The following is a 13,467-nucleotide window of genomic DNA, read 5'->3' on the forward strand; positions in this document are numbered from 1 at the left end:
TCTATTTCAGTTCACCTGCTGGTATAAACTAGGCAGTGGAGGGTTTGTTCAAGCTGAGCTTGTATATGATAACAGAAGCGGCACCCAAAAGCATATTCATAGGCTGAGAGGAGTCATTAGTATGCAAAGTGAAGCTTGAACTTAAGCATCTCCACATGTGACCCACAGAAACTAGTTACAAAGTGAAGATGTGCCTTTAGTTAAAGGTCAGATCAACTGACTTGGGAAACTACAGGGATACTTTAGACAGGTATAGCTGAACAGCAGGCTTTCCTATCAGATCTAGATATTCAGTCTACCTGTGTATCATTATTGTTGTCTTACCTACTCAGTATGAACCTACCTATCTACGTATGCTGTAGGCATTGCATTCAGATTGAATATCACAGAAGGCAAGCTGACTTGAAATGTGAATTACTATGTTATGTTCTACTTGAGCCTCCAGGACAAGCTACCTTGTCTTCACTCCTGCTTTACTCTGAGTGAACTAACTTGGATTACTCAGCCTGCATTAAGAACACGAATTTCTAGAAATCATAGGATTCTAGCTCTCGCTGGGGTGGGAGGGGAAGGATGGAGCTGTCTACCCTCTTGCCCACAGGAGGATGTGTGATGCTCCCAGGACAGTTTTTTTCCAACAGAGGGGCACATTCAGGTGCCAGCCTGAAAAACGGCACTGGGCTCCTGAGGTGGGATTTGTTAATGTCTGTCCCTGGAATGGGGCCAAGCAGAGCCCCATCCCTCCACCAACACACTGACATCAGTGCCCTTCCTCCTGCCCCAGGCATGAGGCATGCACAAAGCTGTGGGGTTTGCCCTGAGGTGGGAATGGAGCCCAATCTTCCAACCCTCAGAAAACCACCCACCTCTGGGTGCATCCCTCCACTGCCACCAACTCTTCCCTCTCCCGGGGGCAGAGTGTTCCCACTGCAGGAAATCACCACAGCCCCAAGCCCAGCATGGTTGCAGCCAGGCAAGCTGGGGCTGAGTGGGCAACTGCCTCCCTGTATTTGCAGTTATGGATCCAAGACAGATGATGACTTTGCGGCTGCCACTTCACAGCTGCTATATGGTGGCTGTGGTAGGTCTATCCCAGGATGGATTTAATCCCAGCTTCTCCATGAGCCAACATAGCCAGGAGCAGGGAAAGAGCCATGTCCAGGCAGGGGGCAGCTGTGTCCTGCCCTCCGCTCAATCCTCCCCTTGGCTATAGGGATTTTGGCATAGTCTGGTGCTCCAAGGTGCTGTCCCCAACCCACGGAGCAACTCCTGCCCCAAGCAGAGGAGAAAACTCCCCTCTGGAGCCAGCACGGGCAGGTAAGGGAAGTCTCTCCAACTCGGCCATCAGACCCAGGAGCCAAGGGGAGGCGAGGAGGACTCTGCAGGGCAAAGCCTCGCTGGCAGTGGGGCCACCTCTGTCCCCCTCCCCATCTCGCCCGCAGGGACCATGCTGCACCCAGCCATGTAGAAGCGAAGGGTGCTGGAGGTACAGAACACCTGTTCCTCTGTGAGGGGGGGAGTAACACAGACACCCAGGGCATCTCCACAGGGTCCAGCCATCGGTCAGGAAACACTGGAGAAGCACAGGTAGACAAAGCACAGGCAGTCCTCTTTCCTTGTAGAGACCAAAAATGTGCCTTGAAGGGAGAACAAGGTGCAGGAGGTACGAGAAGCAAGCCCTGTGCCAGCACCACTGGGCTTGGGAATACACAGCAGTGGTGGTGATGGGAGCACTGCATGCCATGGTCCAGGGCTGAGCATCCCCCAGCCACCCCTGCCTACCTGATGGCAGGGATGCAGGGCACAGACCCTGGCTCCCTTTCCCATCCAGCTCCCTAGAAAGCCTGGAGGACAAGAAGGGGTGGGTGGAACAAAGTGACCCCACAAATGTCACCCCAATAACTGAGTGCATCTGCAGGCTCCTACCTGAAGCAGCCACTTCCTTTGATGCCTTCAGAGCTTCTTGTTTCACAACCTTAATAATAGTGGCAGCAGCAAAGGTAAGGAGAGTGGTTAAGCAGATCTATTAACATGTCAGGGGATAAATGAAATGTAATTCTTCTGAAGCATGAGCAGCAGCAGACGGTGGCAGGAGCGTGGCCTGCAGGAGCGGCTGCTCTGCTCTGCTGCAGAGGGAGCCCAGGGGGGCCCTCAGTCAATTGCTTCCCATTGCAAGCACCTGCTGGGGACTGCAGGGACACCTCAAAACGTACTTTGCTTGTACTTGCCTGTGGAGCCCCAGGTCCACGTGCACATGGGATGCCTCGTCATAAGATCCACTAGGAGCAGGTTGGGGTCTCCTTGTGGGGAGGGGCTGGAATTGCCTCCCGAGTGCCACAGCCCTCCAGAGGCAGCACATTAGGTACCCACCAAGCTTGCAGTGAACCTGCACTGCAGCTGCCACCTTCACAGCTCTGGATTACACATGCTGCAGAAAAAAACAGGCACTGGGTATCCCTCCAGCATGTCCTGCCCATTGCCCTCCCTTGGAGCTACCTGGCTGGCACAGGATGGTAGACCTGCTCTGCTCTCCTGTCCCCAGCACACCTCCACAGTGCTTGGGTAGGCGCTCTCCTCCTCCCCCCAGGACTTCCCTTTTGGGCTCCTCTAAACACCATGATGCCCTGAGAGCACTCGAAGCAGGCAGGCATGCTCGCCAGCTCAAGCAGCCAACAGCAGCTCAGCCTCAGCTTTACATGCTGGGCGCATGCCTGCCTCAGCATCTCAGTGCCCTTCTCCCAGGAGCAGGTTGCATGGGCTGGGATTCTGCCACCTGCTCAGCCCCAAAACAGGTGCTTGTAGGGCCAAATGCAGCCAAGGGATGCAGGGCTGACACTGCAGGGGTGACCACAGGAAGCCACCAGACACAGGCAAGGAGCTGCATTTCTGCCTGGCTTGAGGGCTCTGTGCTTTAAGCACTTGACCCAGCATTTGCCACCAAGGGACAACAGGTGCGTAATCACCTGGCCAGATTGCCCTGCTATCTGCCAGATGAGCGACAGGAGGTATTTCAACATGAACCAATCTGGCAGAGAAACCCAGCTCCCAGGGCAAAAAAACCCGCTTCGGAGACTAAAAATATAGTGGCAGAGGGAAGCCACCGAGGTCCCTCCTCTGCTCTGCCTGCCCCTCTGTTCCTGCCCACCACCCTGGACAGTGCATTCCCCCAGCACTGGAGCAGCACGATGGAGCAAAGCCCCAGGATGGTGCCCCCAGCAAGGAAATGAGTCATTTTCCTGGCTGAAAGTGGCTGCAATTGGAGAATTACCTTTCCCACAGAATCCAGTCCGCCATGACATACCCCTGTAACCATAGATCAGTGTTTGTCGTATGCTCTTAAACTTATGCCCATTAATTGAACACGTTACTGTCCAGCAACAGAGGCAATTTTGTGGCTCATTGTAAAAGAGCAGAAAATGATGCCAGAGTGAATTCAGATGCTACAAAACAGATCACAGTGGGTGGGATGTGGTTCTTAGGAAAGAACGTCTTCCTCTCCTATGCCCACTCTGCAGCCCAGGCCTCCCAGCGACACAGGCATCATTTTGGCACCCTTGCCACAGCTCCAACACCTTCACCAGAGCCTGGCTGCAGCCTCCAGAGCACAGGGACCATCATCATGACCCCACACCTAGTCCCAGCAGTGATGCTGCTGCATCTACATGGCTCCAAATGTGCCGGATTGCATGGCTACTGCAGCTGCTGTTAAAAAAATAGTGTTACTAGTACTGGGCACAGGCAATAGCTACAAAAAGCAAACCCTGAAATCCAGTACCCCCTCAAAATGACTAAGTAAAAGAGCTAAAATGTGCTCTTAGAAAAAAAACAAAAACGTAACTTTAAGCACATTTCATGATTTTAAGGGTTGCCAGTGCAGTGGCTGGTCTGGCCTGGGAGCACTGCTGCAAGTAGGGATACTCAGCACTGCATTTCTCTCCCAGTTTCTCTCCCAGGAGTCCGCATCAAGCCATTCCCACCCACCACAGCTGTTTTGCGCCCACAAATGTACACGTCCACTTTACACAACTTCATGCAGGCTGCAGGGAGCAGCAACACCTCAGGACCTTCATAAACATCCAGCTTAGCAGAACCCTTTGACTGCAGCCCCACAAAGCTCTTTAAGCACAATCCCTACGCTGCAAGCACCTAGCCCAAGTCCAGGCTTAAATCCCTGCCAAAGGTGGGCCGGCAGACGTGATCCAGGGAGGACACTGGTTCCTTTGAGTCTTTAATCAAAAGCCTATGTTTTAACTTCCTCACTAAACAACGATATTCCCATTTAACAGCAGTCATAATCCAACAAGGAAAAGGGAGTTTAATGGTACCTGCTTCTCCTCAGGAGGCAGTTTACTCCATTCACTGCCCATCATCCTGGTGATGTCTGGGAAAGGGACTTCAGGCCTCTTCACTCAAAGTTGCTCTCTATGCTCATGCATGATTCGCATATACCCTGTGAGGTGGGGCTGGGTGGCACTGGTGTCCCTAAGGGGTTTCTTCCTCTTTCTCCCTTTGGCCCAGCCTCCTCGTTTAGTTCTTTGCTGCTGCAAAATGAAAATCAAAGACAATTCAGATTGAAGGAAACAGATTACCGCCTCTAGAAGGAATAAATTCTCATGTCCCAAACACTTGCATCAGGAGCAAGTTGCTGCAATACATCTTCTCATGGATGAAAGCTTCAAACCTTACTTTAGAGCAATCCTGACTTTTCTTTAAGAAAAGCCAAAGAAGCCTCATTGTGTAAAGATTTTTGCAGTATCTCCTGGTCCACAGGAATAAGATAGCATTTGCATCAGCTACTGACTGCAAAACTGTGAGGACTGATAACCCATGAAATTACCATCCTAGCTAGTGCAACTGCAAATTTCTTTTTTTTATTTTTTAGTTATTTAATTTATTCTCACCCTCACATACCCTTCCCCTGCATTGTTTGCCTCAGTATCATGTTTGGACAGATTTTGTGTCTTAGTTAATTTTTAACTAGTTATTTTGCCCCTTCCAAATCTTTCACCTTTGTGCATTATGTGCCCAAAATGTGGGTGAAAGGACAGGATATAGGCTTTTCTATTCTAATTTATAGGCTTTCTTTCCAACTAATCACCGCCAATAGAGAGATGAACAAACTCCAAAGCAGGGACTGTTTTGAGATTTGCCTGTGGCACACTGTGTGCTCACAGGAATAACAAAATTTACCACTCATCCTCTTGGCTGAGAGCTTGAAGAAGAAAGCCTGAAAAACAGGGAGCCGGACAGAGAGCACCTGACACAGCAAAAATACCGAAAGGCCACAGGACAGTGTGAAGAATGCAAAAAGAGTGTTGTCCTAGAGCCAGAGAGAGATAGAGAAGCAGGGGGCAAGAAAAAAAACCAACAAAAAGACACAGGCTACAGGAGAAAGGGACGACCTAAAGGATGGGGACAGGGAGCCTCTCAGAGCAAAACAGCAAAGGAAGGTACAGGGCAGCAAACAGAACCCCAAAACAGTCACACCAGCATGGGAGAGAGGGAGTCAGGGGAGGGGCAGGGAGGGATCGTGACACACAAAAGGGGAGACTGGGCCCTGAGAGCCCAGGACTCACTGCAGCTCCTGCTGTCAGCGCTGCCAGGAGAATTTGACTGCTCAGACATGGTTCTTCTTCTTTCTCCCCTCCCTTTCTCTCCTGTAACACCGATCACTTGGGTGTCCTCCCCCAGAGAGGATACACAGGTGTGTTCCAGTTCTCTGTTCCAGTTCCTAGACATGTAGCCTTGCATGCTACCCATGGAAGTAGGACAGAGGGAAAGAGAGAGAAAATTATGAGCGGGGAGCAGAAGAGATGGATTGAGAGAGAAATCAAATCAGAGGAACAAGGGCAGAGACAGAGAGATACAAAGATGGGGATCAAGGCAGAGGGATTAGGGGGCAGTGGCGGGGGAAAGAGACAAGAGATCAGGACAAAAACAAGGAGAAAGGAAAACAAGCCCTGGGCTGCAGGATGGGGAAAAGAGGCCAGGGAACAGCACACAGGGGAATAATGACAATATGAGCCGGGTAGGGGGATGTGGTGAGGAACGGCAGGACAAGCAGCAGAATGGAAATATGCAGACTAAATGTTAGATAGAGGATGCAGGACTGAAACAATAAGAGGAAAGAGACAGGGAGATGGAGGAAAGACAAAAGCTCCACACCACAGGGTGGAAAGGGAGTAATTAAAGAATAGGGACAGAGTACCGGCCAGAGAGAGGTGGAGAAAGGCAAAAGATTGCACAGACTACAGGGCAGAGGGAGGCATTCAAAAACCAGGAACAGGGAGCCAGGCAGACAGCCACATAGAAAGGGGAATGGAAAAAAAACCAGCGATGGGCTACAAGACAAAAAGGGAAGAAAACAGTGGCAGGGAGCTGGACAGAGACAGAGAGAGACAAATTGCATAGCACTCCAGGACAGACAATGTGGAATTAAAAACTGGAGAAAGGGAGCCAGACCAAGGAAAAAGTCCACACAGGCTACTGGGGGCTGTTAAAGAAAATGTATTTTTAGCTAAGAAATTTAAAGAACTGAAGCTGCTAAATGGCAGAACCAGGCCTCGTCCCTAGTATAGCCCTAATCCAAGGCTGGCTTAAAACCCAGTCCAATTAATCAGTGGCAGAATAGAGAAACAACAGATAATCAACTTGTGTATACAGGTGCTCGCAGAAACACCGGTGTTTTCAGAAAAATTGGTATATGTGAATAGGAATTGCTTGTTCAAAGTGTGCTTGAAGGAGTGTGTGAGTTAAAGCTGGCAGAAAGAAGACCACGATCCAAGGAGGAGCTTGGAACCGAGGCAGAGACTGGAACTGAACAGGTAAATCAACTGGTGATGGATTCGCAGAACTGACAGGACCAAAGGAAACGCCTAAAAACTTCAGACGTTGACTAATGATAAGTGTATGTAAGTTGCGCTGCATCCCTTTGTTCTCTGCCACTCACTGGAGTGGTGGCCCAGCTCTGAGTTGTGATTAAAGCAAACCTAGTGATACCCACGTCTGTGTACATTTATCCTTTAAAAGGGGCAGAGAGAGGAATTAAGAACTGGGGATGAGTAGCTGGACAGAGAGGGACGGATGAAAACAAAAACTGCTATGGGGTACAGGTGAGAGAGGAACAATTAGAAAATGGGGGCAGTGAGGGGGACACAGAGATGGGGAAAAGTAAAAAGTGTTGGGCTATGCAGCAGAGAGGGAGTAATTACAAAACAGGGATGGGAAGCAAGGAGGAGGGAGATGAAGAAAGGAAGGGGGATTACAAGGGGGGTGGGGGGGAGCTGGGGAAGGAGAGGTGGAGAAAGAAAACTGAACAGTGACATTGCTATGAGGCCAGGAAGGATCACCCTGGACAACAGGGACAGGGAGACAGAGAAAGAAAAAATACTGATGGGCTACAGGACAGAGAAACAGTGAAAAAAGAAAGGGAGCCAGCGCCAGGCAGAGAGATAGGGAGCAAGGAAAAACAGCCAGGGGCAATGGGGCAGAGGGAGGGAGGAAGGAAAAAACGGGGAGACAGAACCAAACAGAGGCTGAAAGAAAATGATAGGAACAGGCTACAGCAACAAGAGGGAGGAAGGAAAAGACAGGGACAAGAAGCCAGACCCAGTGTGACACTTAGAGGAAGCCCAGCAACAGCTAGATGGCAGAGAGGGAGCATTAAACAAACAGGGGCAGGGAGCCCAAGAGAGAGAGACTGAGAAGTAGAGAGGGAGAACACAACAAGCCACAGGGTACAGAGGGAAGGAGTCCAAAAGAGGGGCCAGGAGCCAGACTGAGAGAGGCAAAGAGAGCTTTGACAAGAGAAAGGTACCACTTAACGTACTCACTGTTCCTCATCCCAAGCGAAGGTATACAGACAACATGCTTCTCCAAAAGTACTCCAAAAGTACTCCAGAAGTACAAAAGATACTCTTAAAGAGTATCACGTTTTCCTACCCCATGCTTTCATGATGTCACCTTTAAAAGCAAACAAAAAAACCCATCTGTTGTGGTGTTGGCTCAGGAGATTTCCGTGCCCAGGGGAATCTGGGAATTCCGCAGTAGTAAGTGCTAGTTTGGAGACAGACCTTTCGAAAGGTTCCCCCCTCCCAATGCCTCCCTGGCCCCTACTTAAGGATATTTACCTCCCGCCCCCTCCCTTGCATATCTCCCTGGTCCTAATACTCGGCCACCCCCAACGAACACCCCGCCGCCCCCCTCCCTCGCACCCCCACCCCACCCCCCCCGCCCCTCGAACGTCTGCTTGAGCCCCCCCGCCCCGCGGCCCCCCGGCGACACTCCACCCCCCTGCGCCGGACACTTTTCCGACGCCCCCGGACATCTCCTCGGCTCCCTGTCCACCCAGACGCCTTCCCGGGGCCCACTCCCGACCCCGCCCCGCACCAAACGCTTCCCCTAGCCCCCCGGACATGTCCGATCCCCCTGCAGACGCATCCCCGGGGGCCACCCTCGCCGCCATCCCCCCAGACTCTTCGATCTCCCCGCCGCCCCCCCAAACCCGGACCGTCTCCCCGTCCCTCTCCCCGGACCCTCGCGCCGACAGATCCGTCCCGGGCGGGCTCACCCTCACTGCCGCGCCCACCGCTCCGCGTTACCGTCCGCCTGATCCTGTCTGGCCGGGGCTGCAGTACCGACATTTGTTCGCCAGGTGGCAGAAGCGAGAGCAGCAGCGACGCCCTCTGCGCATGCGTGGGACAGGGCCCGCTCCCGGGCGGTATCCATGGGCGGGGTTTGTGTCTAGGGGCGGGCCTGTTGTGGAGCACTGCCGACCTATGGAGTGCGACGTCTGGAGGACTGATGGGCACTTCTGGTGTCCAGGAGGACTGACGCCCCATAGAGTGCCACTTCTGAAGGACTGCTGCACCATAGAGAGCGGCTTCCTCGAGGACTGATGGGTAGCTTTGGTATTCTGGAGGACTTCCGGTCCTTAGAGCGCGATTTCCGTAGGGCTGGTGGGCACGTCCGGCGCCTGGAGGACGGCAGGCTCTTAAGAGTGCGGCTTCCGAGGGCCACCCGAGACTTGTCCCAGGCGTTTCCCGGAGACTTTTGATCTTTACCTTAAGAGACCCGAGATCCCAAGCAGCAGCCCCTGACTCTTCCGAGGAAAGTATCCGAGATGCTTTTTGCTGTAGAGGAACCTCCCTCTTCCAGGATCCACCCAAGACTCCTACCAGGTGTCTTCCAGTGTCTTTTGACTGATGCTTTATGGTCCTGAGATCCCAGGTAGAAGCCACACATTCCTCCAAGGAAGCAACCTGAGATATTTTTGTTCCTTGGGGGAAAGTCTGTCCTCTGGCATCCACCCAAGACTCATCCTAGGCATCTAATGGTGTCTTCTAACATCTGTTTCAGGGACCAGAAATCCTGAGTAGCAGCTGCACTCTCCTCCAGGGAAGTGATCAGATATGCTTTTCTTCCTTTGGAGAAAGCACCCTTGCAGGATCCACCCAAGATTCCTCCCAGTCATCTCCTGGAGTCTTTTGACCTCAGCTTTAGGGACCAGAGATCCTGGGCAGCAGCCCCAGACCTGTCCAAGGAATCTACCTGAGATGGTGTTGGGGGTTTATTTTCAAGGGAACTCTCTCCTCTGGAATCTACCCAAAACTCCTCCCTGGCATCTCCCAGAGTCTTCTCACTTCTTAGGTTTTAGGGACCTAAGAGCAGCCCCAGACTCCTCCAATGAAGCCACACAGCATGGTTTTGCTGCTTTAATGGAAACTCTTTCCTATGAGACCTACCAGAGAGTCCTCCCAGACATGTCCCAGAGCCTTTCCACCTCTCCTTTGGGGATCAGAGATCCCAAGTAGCAGCCTCAGACTCCTCCAAGTCTCTGCCTATTCTCTGCTTGCACCAAGCAGGGTGGTGAGGACCGAGGCAGAACAGGGGAGGGCAAAGGGGTCTGACCTGAATGGGGACACAGCTGCAGAGCCCTCCCGTCCTCCAGTGCCTCGAGAACCCAGCTCTGGTGCCCTGGCCATCCTGTGGCAGCTGCTTGGTGTCCCTCAGGTCTCCATTGTACTGGCAAGATGTGCTGGTGCCAGGCACTGGGAGAACCTCAAGGCTGGGCTGTGACTGGCTCTGTCCTGGCAGTGACCCCCATCTTCCAGGGCAGTTTGGCAGGCAGGTCTGCCCCGGGGCACTGTGACTGTGCTGCCCTCACAGTGGGTGACAGCAGCATCACACACAAAGCCCTGGGGAGCTGCCTCAGAGAAGGGAGTTGCACCCCCTCCAGGTGCTGGGGGACAGCATTGCATCCTACTTTGCCACCCATTTCCCAGTGAGAACAAACCAAGAACCTTCCTGCTGTCCTACTCAGCCTGGGGCCAGACCCAAAGCACTCCCCAGCTGGTGGGAGGAAGCGATACTGCAGATGGGGGTCCCTCACATCCCCTGAGGCACATGGTCATGGGGGCTTCATCCTCTGAACTTCTCTGCTGCATTACAGGTTGCCACCAATGCCACAAAATCCCCACTAGCAAGTATGCCTGGGAATAAAAAAACAAATCTGTGTTTATATATATCAAGGTAGTAGAAATAATTATCAACAATCAGCTGCTGCAGCAGTTAGGTTAAGATTAATATTCATCCCCCAGCAGCTGGACACCTATCCAGGGTCCCAGGGATGTCTGCAGAGAAGAGCCAAGAGCTATGCTGAGGGCCACAGAGCTGTACAGCAAGCTAGCCCACACGCACACCCCAGCACTGCCGCTGATAGAGGAAAGGTGGGAAGCAGAAGGTCTTCCCTCATTTTTCTCTTCTCCCTTGGACAATGTACTTCTTATTCCCTGGGCTTTTTGGGCATTTCTTTCTTTTGTCAGTTCTAGGGCTTTCCTTCCCTCTCCTCCACCGCAGCTCCTTACCACATTGCCCTCCTCAAGGTCACATGCAGAGGAGGTTTAAGCATCCTCTCAGACCGACCCACCGCACCATCCTGTGTCTGAGCAGGTAGCTCACAGTCAGCCTCTGTCTATGCCAAGAGAACCAGCTCAGGGCTGGACCTCTCCCACTCCTTGCTGGTAAGAGCAAGCCAAGAGCACCTACCCCCTGCAGTGCCTGGTCTTCTGCAAGGAGAAAGTCAGTCTGCCTGGACATGCTTGCTCCAAGGGTGCTGTCAGGTACTATACAGACTATATATTATATAATTTATGTAAGCACTTTACTCAAGTGTGTCAGCAATGCAGCCACTACAGGGGCAGGCGGAGCCACGTAGAGCTGCACACAGGAGGCATTTCAGTACCAGAAATTGCAAGAAAAAGAACAAAATAGGCACAAGGGACTGCAGAGAAAGAAGCAGGACATCCCACCTTATACACATCAATGACTAGCAAATCCAGGAGCAGGACAAGCAGCACCAGAACAGGTGAGATTCCCCCCTTTTAGAGAGTGGGTAAATAGCACAAAAATGTCTGTGTGAAGAGGAAAAATGGAGCAGCCTTTTCCAGTTCTGACTTCTTTCACCAGTGAGCTCTCCATCCTGAGAGCATCAAGGCCCATAGTCACCAGTGCCAATGGTATGGCATCAGTGCTGTGAGTGGAAGTGTGTGGCTTTTTCCTGCATTTACAGTATGCCAAAGGGAAGAGAGGGAAGAGTCCCGCTCAAGAAATATTACGGTTTGCTTGTTTCTGCTTGTTCTTTTGTAAGTAACTTCCCTTTTCCTTTTAAAAGAAGGCCACTTGTTTACAGAGCAAAATGCTTTCTCAAAGTTGAAAGAATGCCTATCACAGTTAAAATAAAAAAAAATATTTTTTTTTTAGATTTAATCAAAACATTTTCTTTATCACCTAAAATGATTTTCTGGAAAGGATGCACATCCCGCAAATATTGCCCTTAATTCTGTAATGGCATTTTCCAGAGTGAGAAATCAAAATGTCTTTATGTGCATGCTGTAGCTTCAGCCAGGTAAGTATTCCATCTCTGCTGACATCACCACTGACACCATCACATGGCCAGCTGCCTGGGTGTCTTTCTGTTAACTATCCATCAAACATTTTTTCTCTTTCTGGTACCTGTCCTACCTTACATTTGTCTAATTCTTGGCCAGATTTCCTCTACTGACTCTTGCCAGTAATTCAAGTCTATAGTCGTCTCCCCGTCCATCCTCCTGTGTTCACATGCACCTATCTGTCTCCTGATCCCATGTCCATCTATGTCACTCTGATTTACAGGTACAGTTTATAGTCAGATGAAAACATTGAAATTTTTTTTATTATTATTTTTATACATGGAATGGCTTTTGGTAACCCCAGGTGAGAATTTCTCCTGACCCTGCCTGCAGGCAGGTGAGTTTACAGGAAAGGCACTGGACACACTTGAAGTCCTCACAGGACATTACCACTGTGTTGTGTTCTGCTCTAGCAGGGGTCGTTGAGAGGGAAGGTATCAGCAGGTACAGCTTAAGTCCTTGGTGCCTGAGCAGAAAAATAACCAGCGCCAGGCTGCCCAGAAGATGCTTGGCCTCAGGGATGACAGTGCTCCTTCATGTGAGACGATGTCTGATTCCCTAGCAGAGGTAGACATGATCCACGCTCATTTAAAGTAGACCAATTTAACTTCTTTCCCCCCCTTTCCCAGGCTCAGCTTCAACCCACACTCCTCCTTCTCATTAGTGCTGCATGGCACACTTGGTCCTGTCAGCCAAGCAATGAGCAGTGTAAGCATCAGGGTCAACGCAGCATCTCATGCTTTGCCTGTGCTCCTGCCTGGATCCTCTGCAGGCTGCGTCCCCCTTTTTTTTTTGGGGGGGGGGGGGGGGGGGGGGGGGGGCGGGCAGTGGGTTGACCCTGGCTGGCAGGTGAGCCCCCACCAAGCTGCTCATTCCCTCCACTCAGCAGGATGGGAGAGAGAACTGGAAGGGCAAAAGCAAGACAAAACTCTGGGTCAAGATACAGACAGTTTAACAAGGGAAGGAGGTAGGAAGGGACCTCTAGAGGTGACTGGGTCCAAGCCCCTGCTCAAGCAGGGCCACCTACAGCCAGCTGCCCAGGACTACATCCAGACAGTGTTTGAATATCTCCAACGTGGGAAACTCCAAAACCTCCCTGGGGAACCTGTGCCAGGGTTTGGTCATCCCCACAGGGAAAAAGTGTTTTCTGACGTGCAGAGAGAACCTCCTGTGTTCCAGTTTCAACCCTCTGCCTCTGGTCCTGCCGCTGGGCACCAACGGAAAGAGCCAGGATCTGCCCTCCCTACACTCTCCCTCCGGGTATTTGCACACACTGATAAAATGCCCACTGAGCCTTCTCTTCTCCAGGCTGAACAGTCTCAGCTCTTGCAGGGTAAAGGCCCTATTTTATGCAGCTGCATGTAAGATCAGGAAAGTGTGACATCATCTTCTTGACATAACCAGTGTTAAAGAAGATCAACTCATGGATATCTGCCCTTATTTATGGCTTCTTATCTATCTGTCCAACTCTTTATCCATTTACTGGTCCTCACCACCATCCATTTCATTGTACATCCCC

General features: G+C 51.4%; 1 long non-coding RNA gene across 4 annotated transcripts; it reads right to left on the reverse strand.

Moving 5' to 3' along the window:
* Window positions 1–4,024: 4,024 nt before the first annotated feature.
* On the reverse strand, window positions 4,025–8,647 carry LOC114010997 (uncharacterized). 4 transcript variants are annotated; one of them, XR_003552698.2, is made up of 4 exons: window positions 8,570–8,647; window positions 7,833–7,962; window positions 5,577–5,752; window positions 4,025–4,541 (listed from the first exon to the last, which is right to left on the reverse strand). It is a non-coding gene; the product is annotated as an uncharacterized LOC114010997 (long non-coding RNA). The 4 variants fall into 4 exon arrangements; XR_003552700.2 differs by having other exon boundaries at window positions 7,829–7,962; XR_003552697.2 differs by lacking the exon at window positions 5,577–5,752.
* Window positions 8,648–13,467: the final 4,820 nt, after the last annotated feature.

Source organism: Falco peregrinus, chromosome 4 (assembly GCF_023634155.1).
Source record: "Falco peregrinus isolate bFalPer1 chromosome 4, bFalPer1.pri, whole genome shotgun sequence".
NCBI lineage: Eukaryota > Metazoa > Chordata > Aves > Falconiformes > Falconidae > Falco > Falco peregrinus.